This window comes from Papaver somniferum, chromosome 4 (assembly GCF_003573695.1).
Source record: "Papaver somniferum cultivar HN1 chromosome 4, ASM357369v1, whole genome shotgun sequence".
In the NCBI taxonomy this organism is placed as follows: Eukaryota; Viridiplantae; Streptophyta; class Magnoliopsida; order Ranunculales; family Papaveraceae; genus Papaver; species Papaver somniferum.
This window is the reverse complement of record NC_039361.1, coordinates 149,422,502-149,438,700: the sequence shown is the minus strand read 5'-3', so window position 1 is coordinate 149,438,700 and position 16,199 is coordinate 149,422,502.

Below are 16,199 nucleotides of genomic sequence, written 5' to 3'. Positions count from 1 at the left end.
AGAAAATAAAGGCCCACAAACAAAACTTTTGCTACAAAAACAAGGTTTGAAAAACTCCATAGCACAGAAAATCACTTTTGAGCATAGTTATAGCAAGAAAAAAGATTCAAAATAAGACTTCTTAAAGATGATGAGAAGACACCTTAGACACAAACAATACTTTAAGCACAGTAAGTCTGCAATCAAGAAGCTTAGCTATGGACGATAAGAAGATAGCTCAACTCAACAGACGCAGATGCCAAATGTATACCTGATTATTAGCACATCTTACTCAACAGGGTTTTTATGAGTAAGCTCTTCAAACCTTGTGATTAATTGGCACAAGTATGAGCTACATGCTCATCAAGATATTTGTGTTTATGGACAAGTCTATTTTCCCTCCTGAATCTAGAGAAGGATCCCTTTTTTTGTGAGAAATTATCATAAAACTTACTGTCATCAAAATACGAGACATAGTTTGAGTTCTTACCAGAAGAATTTTGGTTTTAGGAGGAAGACAACCTGTTGACGAATTCTTTATACCCTTCAATTATCTTTTTCAGATTATCTCTTATTTCATCAATTTTTCATCTTTCTTCTGAACTTCCTTTCTCAACAGGAGCAGCGTTATTTCCAGGGACCACGACACGATCTTCCTTTAGACGATGTTTATTAAGACTTTTGTTTTTGTTCTTGAGTGTTCGAGGAACTCATTGAACTTACTTTCCTGGTAACATACACAGAGTAGGTACGAAAACCAATTGGTTTAGTCATACGAATGTCAGTTACACCTTTAAGAATTAAATCTAAGGTGTGTTGAAGTTTAACCAAGGAGTTTTTCTTCAACTTAGAGGTTCCCTTTCGTTTGATAGAACTCTTTGTCTCACAGACAAGACATACTTTCTGATCATCAGAATGATTAGATAGTACAGTCTTAATATCATCGTTAGAAGATTTCTTCCCTCCATTTCATGTGCAACATCCTTGAGTGATGGTGACTTCAGTCACATCTGTTTTACTAGAAGGGCTTCCGTTTGTACTTCTGAGCATGAACCATCTTTAGTTGTGTCATAAGTACTTGGCATATTAGATTGCTATGAGCATCCTTGAATAGAGAGCTTACTCAAGCGATGTTCAATTTCCAAGGCATCTCTTCTAAGGCTAGATTCAAGAGACGTACACGGAGAATGAACTTTAGTATTACTTTTGGGTTTGCAATATCTTATTACACCAAGTAAAACATTGACATGGTGCTTCAACCGATTGAATCTATCAGCTTGGATTCTAACAATATTTAGAATCAATTCACCCTCTTCAGCTGAATCCCGTTCATTAATAGAGAGGCTCACATTTGAAGGGTAATCGGAAGGACACATGTCAGTGTTAGTCTGTCTCGTCAGTACAAAAGTTTCATCTATATTCGAGATTGTAGAACCCTTCTCTTTAATAGAGTTAGACGAGATATACTTTTATTTCTAGTAAAGCGTTTATCAGAGATAGTACTCTTGTCCATAGAGTCAGATCGCTACAAACACAGACTTGTAAGGTCTTAAACGTGTTTGCCTTCTCTGATACCAAGTGAAAAAGCGGGGATCTAACAACACCACCCAATATTTCGCTTAGCAATCTGTATGGACAAACTCGAATATACTTTTAAGAGAATCAACAAGACTCAATCAATTAAAAGTATATCAACGATTTTATATCTCTCTTCTTGATTTGATTTACTCAAGCAGGAACTGCGAGTTCTAATCAAATGCGAGGAATAACTTGGATGGTACCAAAGACCAATATCCAAGGATCAATCAATGACAATCAACAACCAAAGGTTGGATTAATCTAATTGATGATCTAACACATAACCTGTATTATTTCAATTATAAAGATAAAACAATATAATGCGGAAATTGAAATAACACAAACACCTGAAATTTTGTTAACGAGGAAACCGCAAATGCTGAAAAACCCCGGGACCTAGTTCAGATCGAACACACACTGTATTAAGCCGCTAAAAACACTAGCCTACTCCAAGCTAACTTCGGACTGGACTGTAGTTGAACCCCAATCAGTCTCTCACTGATCCAAGGTACAGTTGTACTCCCTACGCCTCTGATCCCAGCAGGATACTGCACACTTGATTCCCTTAGCTGATCTCACCCATAACTAAGAGTTGCTACGACCAAAAATCGTAGGCTTTGACAATAAACAAATCTGTCTCCCACAGACAAGTCTATCAAAGGATCAATTTGTCTCCCACAGATAAACCTTAAAGGTTTTGTTCCGTCTTTTGATAATAATCAAGGTGAACAGGAACCAATTGATAATCCGGTCTTATATTCCCGAAGAACAACCTAGAGTTATCAATCACCTCACAACAATATTAATCGTATGGTAGCGAAACAAGATGTTGTGGAATCACAAAAATTAGACGAAGATGTTTGTGATTACTTTTTATATCTTGCCTATCGGATATATCAATATCAAGCCAATCAATCTGATTGTACTCGTACGATAAAAGTAGTATCGGTATGGCTTCACAATCTCAATGAAGTCTTTAAGTCGTTAACCTGGTTTTAGAAGAAGAAAACCAAAGGTTAAAGGAGAATCGGCTCTAGCACACAAACTAGTATCACACGTAAGGTGTGGGGATTAGTTTTGCACAATACTAGATGTCTCCTTTATATAGTCTTTCAAATGAGGGTTTGCAAAATGTTAGCTTAGTAACAAAACATTCAATATTCACCTTTAGATGAAAACCTGATTTAGATTCAAGCTAATATTTCTCAACCGTTAGATCGAAAACTTAGCTTGTTATACACACTTGATAATGCACGCTTCTAGGTTTTCTAACCGTACCTAAACGTATGCACTTGTTGGTTCAACAATAGTTAACCAAATGGTTAGCCATATGAGCATTTCATATAAACCATGTTCTTCTTCACCATAACTAGTTCAAATGACTTCAAATGAACTAGTTAGAGAGTTGTTCAATTGCAAGGAAATCTTATGTACTACACAAGACACAATTGAAGCAAAGATGATTTGATTCACTTGAATCGGTTCATGAACTTTTATAGCCACGGTTCTCAAACTGCATTCCTTAGTCTTTTTAAGTTTAAGTTCAGAAATCATCTTCAGATATATAACCTTATCAAGTTCGCAGACTAGGTTCGCGGACTTAAGTTACCGGGCAGAGTTTACAAACTCCAGCAGAAATTCTCGGTATGAGAACTTCGCCGGTTCGCGGACTGAGTTCGCGGACTTATCTTTATGCAAGTAGTTTTTCAACTCCATCAGAAATTCTCGGGTTTGAGAACTTCGGCAGTTCGCGGGCTGAGTTCGCGGACTTGGCTCATGCCATTCTTCCGGTTCTCTTGATCAACAAAGTTCGCAAACTTTGGTTCAAGGAATATGACTTATACATAAATGTGTTTCCACAACAATGTTTATGTCCACCATTGGTTATGTAATGTAAACTCTCATTTCAATCATTGAAACATTCTTAGAGGACTTTATACAGTTGTTACACCATTTCTCGTCAAAGTAATTTTCAAGATGATTGAAACATATCATGAATTTCGTCACATGGTAATGATTAACTTGATCGAAGCGAAAAGATTACCAACACATATTTCGAGATATATATAGGCGAGGTATACTCGGCTCGAAATACCAAATGTGTATAATCCAAGTCTATATATATAGCATACGACAGAGTAGGAGACAGAGTAGATAGAATTTTGAGTGATAGATAAGTTCAAGTCTTCACATACCTTTTTATCGAGAAGTTCCACCGGTTCCTTGAGTAGTTCTTCTACTTATATGATGAATCGCCATGAAGTCCTTGAGCTCAACTACACTTTCTATCCTAGTCCGAGACTTAGCTATAATAGACTAGAAATCAAGACTTGTAGTTTTGATCACTAACATTGACAAACATGCTTGAGATACCAACGCATGCGATTTCGACCGAGCAATGCTCTAACAAGATCCTTCTTCATTGATTGTTGACTTTGCTTTCTTTACTCTTGAGGAAGAGATTCCTTCACAAAGATATACATCAACTGCTTCAACTGCATCTCTTTTTTTGATTCCTCTGGTTATAAGAGCCATGAGTATGTATCTTTTGAACAGGAATTAGAAAGAGAACACACAAGAATAAAAGCATATTTATGAACCCACAAACCCTAGAGACATTGAATAAGTCTTTCAGGATTTGTTATTTACCTTCCCATCTTTTTAGGAGAGTATTTTCTTAACAAACATAAGAAAAAGTTTTACAAAAATGACTTGGGCCATTTTTAGTGCAAACCTCATTTTTCCCAAGCTAAACAATGAGGATTCGAACGTCTCTGAAACTAGACAGTGACGTTGTGATCCAAACGCTCCCTTTGTTTATCACATGGTGATTTACCAAGGTTTGTCGTATAAACAGACATCCTACCTCTTCTGATTCTGGAAGCATTGGTTTTATGAGACCCATGTTGATTTTCCAGAATCATCTTTTGCATGTTTCTTTGCAGTCTGGAAATTATTTTGTTGTTCCTCTTGAATCTCCAACACGTGCTTTGAACATGATTTGCATTTCCACAAAACGAATAAATCAAGGGTCCTCTGTCTTGTTGAAGTTCCTTCTGTTTATCACAACCTTTATTTTTCCAAGACAAGTAGAAACAACACGGTTGACAATGTCTACAGTCTTGTTTTTAAATCCTAAACCATTTGTATTTCCAAAGGATTTCTGACCAAATAACATTGTTGAGATTTTGTCAGAGCTTCCTGATAATCTTTGTAGATCATCCTTGAGAGTATTAGTCTCTTTTTCCTTCAGAGCAATGATTCTGGTGAGTTTATCATTAAGACAGTCTATCACAAGATCTTTCACCTGGATTAATGATTCTAGTCTCTTGAAATGAAGCTTTTAATTGAAGATTTTCTTGAAGAACCTCTTTATTCAAGAATTCAAAAATCTCCGTGTTAGACTCAACTTCTGAATCAGATTTTGAGTATATGGATGTTTCTGCTGCATGAGCTGAGAGTTCATCACATCCATCAGACGTATTCAAAACGTTGACACATAAGGATTTTTCTTTCTTAGAATTATTAGCAGCACAAGCTGACAGTGGATGTTTATCACATCTAATGCTCCTTTTTAAAAATTCATTGATCCTTTCTGTTATTAATGGTTTATCAAACCAATCACCATTTGAGCAACACTCATCTTCCCAAGACAAGTTAGAGCTTTCACTTGCGTCGGAACAACATTGAATGCAAAGGTTTTAGAAATTTGATCAAGAACTTTTACCTTTCCAAGAGGAGCATTTTTGGAGAGAGAGTTGAGGTTATTTCCTCCATAGATGGCATGCTTCTTAGAAACGTATCTATTGTCTTCAAATACAGTTTCTAAGATATCCCAGACATTTTTAGACTTAGTGCAAGTAGACACATAGTGCTGAAAGTCTGGGGCAATGGCCTGTCTGATAGCATTTAATCCTTCAGAGTTTTGCATCGCTGCAAAGAATTCTTCAGGAATGTAACTACCAACATCCTTAGGTAGAGCTACATCGCCTTCTGTATTAACCGAAGGATCATAGCCATTAACAACACGTACCCAGGTTCTAAAATCACGTGCTTGAAGGAAAGCACACATAGCAATTTTGCACCATGGGTAGTTTGAGCCATCGAAGGCTGGTGGTACGTTTATAGAGATAGCATCTCTGTCCATAGAGTCAGATCGCTACAAACACAGACTTGTAAGGTCTTAAACGTGTTTGTCTGCTCTGATACCAATTGAAAAAACGGGGGTCTAACAACCACACCCAATCTTTCGCTTAGAAATCTTTATGGACAAACTCCAATATACTTTCTAGAGAATCAACTAGATAGTCAGACTCAATATAGGGGTGTAAATTCGGGCAGGCCGGGCCGCCCGGCCCAAAAACTAAGACAGGTCGGGCAGGCCAGACTTAATATTTATAAGCCCGTAAACAATTTCAGGCCGGGCAGGCCGGGCAAAAGTAGATAATTTGCTACCCAAAGACCGCCCAAAGCCCGCTTTTTATACGGGCAGGCCAGATCGGGCCGGACATGCCACTATTTTTTTTTTTCAGTTTAAATTTTCAAATGAACGATATTAAATTTATTTACTTTTGATACGATATCCTTTCCTTTCTAACATTGCATACCGTAAGTGATAGTATTATTTTATATTTAAATTACAATGACAAATTTTAAATCTTAGCCTATAATAATTAATTAATTAGAGTACAGTAAACTTTCTATAATAAGAAAATATATTACCATTAATGTTTTGAAAAGGTTAATTATAAGTAAAAACAATTATATACTTTATTTTTCTTGACACAAAATTGACAATTATAAAATTGTAACGTTTAAGTCTTTTTAAGAGGATATCAAATGATTAATGGCACATAGAAGGCTTTCAGGCCGGGTACCAGGCCGGGCATCATAATTAATTGCAAAGCGCGGGACCGCCCAATAAATTAATCCAGGCCAGGCCGGGTGGCCCATGACGGGACATAACAGGCTTTGGGCTACTTCGGGTACAGGCGGGCTCGGGCGGGTACAGGCAGGCTGAGTATTTTCGGGTATTACTTACACCCCTAACTCAATATAGATACAAGTACATCAAAGAGTTTTGTATCTCAATCTTTCGATTTGATCTATACTCAAGTAAATAGAAATCTGCGAGTCTTTATCAAAGAGAGATAACTTGGATGGTACCAAAACACAATATCCAAGTGTCAATCAATTTAAATCCACAACCAAAAGGTCGGATATTCTAATTGATTGAACAACACACAACCTGTGATATTTCAATCATATAAAAAAATATATTGCGGAAAAGAAATAACACAGACACCAGAATTTTTTTAACGAGGAAACCGCAAATGCAGAAAAACCCCGGGACCTAGTCCAGATTGAACACACACTGTATTAAGCCGCTACAGACACTAGCCTACTCCAAACTAACTTCGGTCTGGACTATAGTTGAACCCCAACCAATCTCACACTGATCCAAGGTACAGTTATGCTCCTACGTCTCTGATCCCAGCAGGATACTACGTACTTGATTCCCTTAGCTGATCTCACCCATAACCAAGAGTTGCTACGACCCAAAGTCGAAGACTTTAATAAACAAATATGTATCACACAGAAAAGTCTACAGTAATAGATAAATCTGTCTCCCACGAATATACCTACTAGTTTTGTTCCGTCTTTTGATAAATCAAGGTGAACATGAACCAATTGATAATCCGGATTTATATTCCCGAAGAACAGCCTAGTATTATCAATCACCTCACAATAGTCTTAATCGACGCAACGAAAAAAGATATTGTGGAATCACAAACGATGAGACGAAGATGTTTGTGATTACTTTTTATCTTGCATATCGGAGATAGAAATCTCAAGCCAATTATTACGATTGTACTCGTACGGTATAAACAGCAAGATCATATCACACAACTACAAGAAAGTAGTATCGGTCTGGCTTTACAATCCCAATGAAGTCTTTAAGTCGTTAACCTGGTTTAGAAGAAGAAACCAAAGGTTAAAGGAGAATTGACTCTAGCTTAGCACAACTAATATCATACAGAATATGTGGGGATTAGGTTTCCCAGTTGCTAGAGTTCTCCCTTATATAGTCTTTCAAATCAGGGTTTGCAATCAATGTTAGCTTGGTAACAAAGCATTAAATATTCACCCTTAGATGAAAACCTGATTATATTCAAGCTAATATTTATCAACCGTTAAATCGAAAACATAGCTTGTTATACACAAACGAAATGCACGTTTCCAGGCTTGTGTAACCGTACCCAAACTTGTACATTAGTTGGTTCAACAATAGTTAACCAAATGGTTAGCCATATGATCACTTTCATATCAACCATATTCTTCTTCACCATAACTAGTTCAAATGACTCAAATGAACTAGTTAGATAGTTGTTCAATTGCAAGGAAATCTTATATACTACACAAGACACATTGAAGCAAAAACGATGTGATTCACTTGAATAGGTTCATGAAATATATAGCCAGGCTTCGCAATTGCATTCCTTAGTTAATATGAATAAGTTCACAAACATAGCTTTTAGATATAACCTACTCAAGTTCGCGGAATGAGTTCGCGGACTTAGCTCAGGCGCTACTCCGGTTCACTTGATCAACAAAGTTCGCAAACTTTGGTTCAAGGAATAAGGACTTATACATATATGTGTTTCCACAATAATGCTTATATCCTCCAATGGTTATATAATCTAAACTCTCATTTCAATCACTGAAACATTCTCAGAGGACGTTATATAATTGTTATTCACAAACCATTTTTTGTCACAGCAATTTTCAAAGTGATTGAAACATAACATGACTTAAGTCTCCACATACCTTTTGTCGATGAAGTTCCACAAGCTCTCCTTAGTAGTTCTTCGTCTTAAAGTGATAAACTCCATGAAGTCTAAGCTCAACTACACAAACTATGTCCTAGTCGGAGACATCTATAAATAGGCTAGAAATAAAGACTTATAGTTTTGATCACTAACATTGACAGTCATGCTTGAGATAGCAACGCATGCGAGTTCGACCGAGCAGTGCTCTAACAATCTCCCCCTTAGTCAATTTTAGTGACAAAACTATCAATACATATGGATTACAAAATAAATAAAAATTGTAGTTTCTCATCCAAATGCTTGATCTCCTTGGCATCTTCAACGCGACTCGAAATCTTCGTCACTTCCAAGTACTCCATGATCATAAAGGTTGTAAGTTCAGCATCACAATTGTTGAAGATCCGTAGCGATAACAATGAGAAAACAAAGTGATCTCAAACATTGTTATACAGTGTCATGGTATTATTACACAACATCAAAGTTCAGTTGTATCACAACTTTGACAACAATACTATGTTGATATGTATCGCTCCCCCTTAGTCAATACTTCATCTCGACATGAAAACCACTCCCCCTTACATAATGATCCGTAAGCCATATGTATTTTTAGTATCATACTACACATTAATTCTCCCCCTTTTTGTCAATATAAATTGGAAAAGGTACGAAAACTAGTGGGATCCTCATGAAATTTTCATAGAGATACTTCATGACCAAAAGAGAATACCATATCAATTTATTTAGATGCCATCATAAAGCGGAAGCTAAATGCATTCATCAAGGAGTTTATAAAAATACAATATAACCCCTATAATATTCCACAGCCGCACTCCCCACAAAAATTTGGCAATTAAGCACAAGTTCAAAAAGAACTCTTCCCCATAAAATGTCATTCCCGAAAGAACAACAAAGGCGACCTTACTTTCACAAGAAAAAAAGGATTTCTTTGGACATAACCAAATCACATGAAAACATGAATTTGAATCCAAGGTATTCAATTGAATTAACCACAAAAGAATCCATGATTAATCCAATCGAAATGCACAATTAAATTAACCACAAGAAAACTCATGATTAATTCAATCGGAATTATACAACTAAATTAACCACAAGAAAGTGATCAATTCAATTGGCCATGCTCAACATAAGAGAACTTACGGAGCAACACAGTATATGCACAAGAATGTGGATCAGAGACGACCAATATTGCGGAATAAACAAGCATTCATTATATTTTTCATCACTATTTGCAAAATGACATATAATAGACTTAATCCTTGTAAACAAAAGTTTTATCCTTTCTTTTATCAAAATAATGACATAAAAGGCTTTTAATTTTTGTTTGTCAAAAGTTCATTCTATCTTTTTTCAATACTTTCATATCGACATAATAGAGATAACTTTTGAACAAGTACGGGACAGTCACAGGTTCACAGACGCAAACAACATATCCATAACAATTTGCAATATATAAAATCATAAAGATTAAAATTGCAAAAATCACCTTCCAAAAACCTTAGAATTTAAATAAATAAATCTAAAAACATTGAAGATGAAAACGTTGGACATAGCTATGTGTACTCACAATATTGGATATTCCAAACCCTAGTTATCCTTCTTAAAAACACAAGAATAAATTCTCGTAAGAAGTTTCCTAGACAAAATCAAGAGATACTCGTAATGCACATACAAGATGATTTGTCCTTACGGGGTAGAATCAATCTCGCACGGATTTACACCAAGAATAGCTACCAAAGGCGTATAAAAAGATTTTCTTAACAAATAAGAATATACAAAGTCATTAACGACCATGCATGCACCATAGTTCACATAAGATGATTGTGAACATTCAAGAATCCCATAGGAATGTGTACTACTGCCCATCCTTGAACTTCCTTCTTTGTGATTCACCAACAACATTCTTGTAAAAGCTACAAATGAGCTTAGAAGAGTAGTACTCCACGAATCCAAGTTCCCAAGTCCAAGAGAAGTGGAACAAGTGCGACAAAATGGAGCAAAATACTCAAAAACAAAAGATGGGACAAATACCAATCTTAACTCATCCAAATTCAAGAATTCTCATCTCCATTTTGAAGAGAATTCAAAAAGAATGAGGCCGTTCCGAGTTCGGACGAAGAAAGTACGGCCAAAACAGGTTTACCGAATATCGACGTCTACAGGCAAGTACGCATACGGGTATGCAAACGGATTTTCAGTATGAAAAGTGGTATGCAAACGAATTTCCCTGGATTTTATTACAAAAACTCATTTGTAAACTGGTATGCATACCTGAAGTGTACCATGAAGGCCAAAACATCCCGAACAACTTTTTGAACCGGAACATTTAAGAACCTTAAATAAAAATCAAGTTAGGTAAACATGAAGGAGACTCAAGGTACATAGATCATCATAAAACTTGCTCAAGTATAGGGACATACCTTTTTAGAAGAATCCGATCGAATTCTACAACGTTACCAAACATTCAAAATCATACCCAACATAATCTGTCTCACACAAAAAAGTATATAGGATTGAATAAATCTGTCTCCCACAGAAATACCCAAGAGTTTTTGTTCTGTCTTTTGATAAATCAAGGTGAACATGAACCAATTGATAAACCAAACTTATATTCCCGAAGAACAGCCTAGTATTATCAATCACCTCACAATAAAATTAATCGACTAGCGGAACAAGTTATTGCGGAATCACAAACGATGAGACGAAGGTGTTTGTTACTACTATTCTATCTTTCCTATCGAAGATATAAATCTCAAACCAATTTTACAATTGCACTCAATCACTATAGAAACAACAAGATCATATCACACAACTACTAAGAAAACAGTTGGGTCTGGCTTCACAATCCCAATGAAGTCTTCAAGTCGTTAACCTACAGGGTCTCGAGAAGAAACCTAAGGTTAAAGGAGAATCGACTCTAGTTATGCAACTAGTAACACACAGGAGGTGTGGGGATTAGGTTTCCCAGTTGCTAGAGTTCTTCTTTATATAGTTTTTAAATCAGGATTTGCAATCCAAGTTACCTTGGTAACAAAGCATTCAATATTCACCGTTAGATGAAAAATCTTATTCAACCAAGCTAATATCTTTCAACCGTTAGATCGAACTTAGCTTGTTACACACAAATGAAATGTACCCTCATTTAGGTTATGTAATCGTACCCAAACATGTACACCATGTTGGTTCACAAATAGTTAACCAAGGTTAGCCATATGATTACTCTCATATCAACCTTATTTATCTTAACCATAACTAGTTCAAATGACTTAAAATGAAACTAGTTAAAGAGTTTTTCAATTTTTATATTCTCATGGATTTATACAAGAACACAACTGAATCAAAATCGGTTTGATTCACTCGAATCAATATATGAAAATTATAGCCACGGTTTGCAAAGATTGCACTCCTTATTGGTAAATGTTTTAGATTCATGTACAACCGATTTTATACAGTAACCTACTTAAGTATGCGTACGGGTATGCGTACTTAAGTAACCATATTTGAGTTTGTTTTAGTTTTCAAACTCAGCAGAAATTCAGGGACGTGAACTTTCCGCCAGTATGCGTACGGGTACGCGTACTTTAGGTAACCGGGTGAGTTTGGTTTTGGTTTTCAAATTCAGCAGAAATTCACGGACGTGAACTTCCGTCAGTATGCGTATGGGTACGCATACTTACCCAGTCTCCTACAACCTTTTTGTATACACACAAGTACTTATACACTAACGTGCGAACACACTATGCTTATATCCAAAGATGGTTACAAGATTCTAAACTATTTATTTCAATCATTGAAACATTCGTCTATAATGACAATAGCATTTTTCACACAATATTAGCATCAAAACAATTTTGAAGATATTGAAATAATCATTATCGAAACATTCCAAGTCTTACACCAAATGATTGTATCACACAAACCATGTAAGATGTTACTCGGCAATTTTCTCATGATATAAGATGAACTTGGTCGAAGCGAAAGCTTACCAACACATATTTCGAGAAATATGTAAGCGAGGTATATTCAGCTCGAAATCTCAAATGTGTATCGAGAAAACTATATCGTAGCACGAATTATGTCTCAATATAGGAGATAGAGTAGAATTAGACTTTCCAAGTGATAGATGAGTTTAAGTCTCCACATACCTTTTTTCGATGAAGTTCCACAGGCTCTCCTTAGTAGTTCTTCGTCTTCAAGTGATAAACGCCGTGAAGTCTAAACTCAACTACACAAACTATGTCCTAGTCGGAGACATCTATAAATAGTCTAGAAATCAAGACTTATAGTTTTGATCACTAACATTGAAAAAAATGCTTGAGATAGAAACGCATGTGATTTCGACCGAGCAGTGCTCTAACAACTTGATTATTTACTAGAGTCAACTTCGTATAGGCTAGCTTGAAATTATTAGGATATGAGACATTACAAGTATTACATGAAAACTTGAAGAATGTGAAGAAGTAAGGAGCTACAACGACGACATAATCCTTACACTTGAGGTTAGTAATATTTGACTTGAACTGTTTCATTCCCTAATGTATCTTTCGTGACTGCGAAGCTGTAAATGATTATACTCTAGTTAGACGTAGTATTAATATAATACGAAGTATAACGCTTATCTTTTGAACTTAGTATATAAGACATCGACGTAATCGTTCGAGTGCTATTGTGATTATGTATGGGTATGAGGTGAAGATTTTATCCTAGGAAACAATGTTTTACGTTCGTTTAAAGGAAGTACATTCATAAACTTGTTTTGTGAATCGAAAGGGAAATCGCTAGGCTTATTGGTATTTGTTATTCATTGCAAATCTTTTGAATTACCAATATGTATGTTTAGTATAACCGCTCATGACTTGCTTATGTTCTTGGTAAAACTATTTACAAGGCCCGACTTATGTATTGGTATAACTTTTATTAGTGAAATCGATCTTAAGTAATCACCTGAGATGGTATGATCGATTTATTATAATTGGTATGACCAACTCTAGTCATTGGGGAACCGATCCTAGTAAGAGGTGCAACCGATCACAAAAGGGGAACCGATCCTTGTAAGAGGTGCAATAAGTTTTTAATTATTGGGAACCGATCCTATGAACATGTGCAACACGTTTTTAGTTATTGGGAAACGATCCTATGGACATGTGCACCAAATATAAGTTAGATACCATATATATATAGGAACCGATCCTAGTACCTAGTCAACCAAGTTTTGGTAACTAGCCTGACTAATTTCAGTACCCACATGGAGGTAGACCCGAAACTTGTTTTGGTAGAACCGTGAAACCCATGTTTGGTGATTTGATAGGATAATCAATCACATAGTTCTTGGAAGTCAGATGAACCAATTCTAAACTCGTTTTGGAAGTGTGGCAGATCGATTCCAAGATAGTAAATATGAAAAAAGATTTACTAAGTAAAGATGTCGACATACTTTGAACATGTGCAGTAACACTTATCTTTTATTGTTCAAAGATATTCCTTAATAGCTAAAGGAGAATCCCGGATCGAAATAAATTGAGAATCTTTTAATTAAGGATTTTTAGTTTTATATGCTTTTAATTTTCAGCAATTAAAATGCATATCTTTAGAAAATAAAAATTGGTAATGTGCATTTACTAATTGGAGATTTTCTACTGAGATTTCGGTCAATATTTGGACAAAGATTTCCAGGAATTGTGTATCAAATTCTATGTATCAATTTCTAAACAACTTCATTTTGATGAAGATAGTTTTTAAATTTTGTAGTAATTGTGTATCACATTCTATGTATCAATTTCTTACATTTGTAAAAATCTTAGTTTCTACAGGTCTTACTCATCTTTAATCTTCATTTTCATATCTACAACTAATCTTGGGCGCCTATCCAGCTCTTTGTTTAGTCTGCAACAAACAAGGTTCTTTCTGCCTCTCAACTTTCATTTCTAAACATCTCCACTTTATCGAACATAGTGCCTTTACTTTTTAGTAATGGTGTATGACTTTGCATTTATCAATTTTTACTCTTTTAAAATGCTTGGCTTACTCTGAAGCTATGTATTGACCAATGAGTCATGTTCATTCAACAGGTCATCCCTACTAATTTATAAGACTGGATCAAGATATCATGTCACCTCTTGCTGGGAAGAGAAATAACTTTATACTTATGAACGACTATATATCTGAGAACACATCAAAACTCATGTGTAGACCAATCTACAAGTAAAACAATGTTACATTATCCATCTTTTTTCCTCATTTCATTTTTTTTAATATGCAACAATCGTTTATTGGAAACCCAGAACGTCTTGAATTTCTGTTGTGTTTAGTAATGTAACCAATTGCTTAAATGTCTTGTAATTCTTTTTTGAATGAATAAACGATGTTATTCGAATGATTGCAGCCTAATAAATCTCATTTCCAGGTCAATTTGGAACTAATAAATACTTATTTGAAACTATTAAATACTAAAAATTATAACCGAGATGATCTCTCATGTCAACATAATGGTGGAAAATAGTTGGACCAATATCCACGTGCTAGTAATATCCGTGGTGAATTACCATAAACGTGTGCATCTTAAGTCATAATCAGTCACGGTCGTACCCGTGGCAAATGGCCATGCACCAATAGAGACGGGACAAAAGCCGTGGCAAATGGCCATGCACCAATAGAGACGGGACAAAAGCCGTGGCTGATACGATGGAAAATAGTAATAGCCACTGGACAATTTGTTACGGGAAGCCTGATGTGGCAAATTAACTTTTTCCACGGTTTTTTGATCAACTGCCGCGGTAATTTGGCGTCACTAAAACTCGATATTTTTGTAGTGTTGCGTATCTTGAGAATATTTTCGGTTTTGGAAATTCCTTGGTGTCCAAACATCCTTGGTCTATAAATATTGAAGTTTGCATTTCAAGCAAACTAATCCTCAGAGACAGCAAAACTACCTAGTTATGTTTTTACTGGTGGAGCCGCCTATTCGGAGAGGAAAGTAACATAATTAGGCGAAATCTCTTACAGCCGCTCCGTTTAAAGACTTCTTTGGGATTGAGAAGCTCTATTAGTACCGTTGGTGGGAAACTAGATAATTGCAGTTTATTATTAGTTTTCGATTGATTTGATTGACTAACAGTTGTTGAACTTTGATTGCACCTAGTTTGTTTATGCTTGAGAATCTTCTCTTCTGATATAAGATTCACTCAAACTAGATTGAAGTTTCGATGGGGATCTTTAGACTGTTTGTAGTTCTAAAGACGTCTTGTGATAATCTATTGTTAACAGACTCCGTTCTGTGTGTGATTGATCACAAGAGATTCAAGTTGATTGTGTGCAGGTTTATTGAAGATCAGAGAAGATTTGAAGACAAAGAAGATATTTGGGTCATAATCTTTGGTATGCACAATACTTGTTTCGGCTGGAAAAGGATCCAACTATAATCGGTTTATCTTTGTGATAGATTTGATTGATTAGTTGAGTAGATCGACATCAATACAATTTTTTGTGATTCAAAGTATTGATTGCAAAATCTTAACATTTAATTTGGTAGTTGTTGATAAGATAGATCTAAGGACCTGACAAAGGAGTTTATTGGGATAAACAGAAGATCCTTTTGTCGAACTCATATCACTTGGTTGAAAAGAGTTGTTACCGAACAGATTTGTTGTTCCTTTACTGTTTGGAATACGAACCAAAGGAATTTTTCCAAGTACGTGACTTATTCATAAGTTGGAGGCGTGGGAATACAGACGAAACTAGGTGAAATATAGGTTTAGTTTCTTGGTCTCAACTATACGAAGTTGGTTTGATTTTATA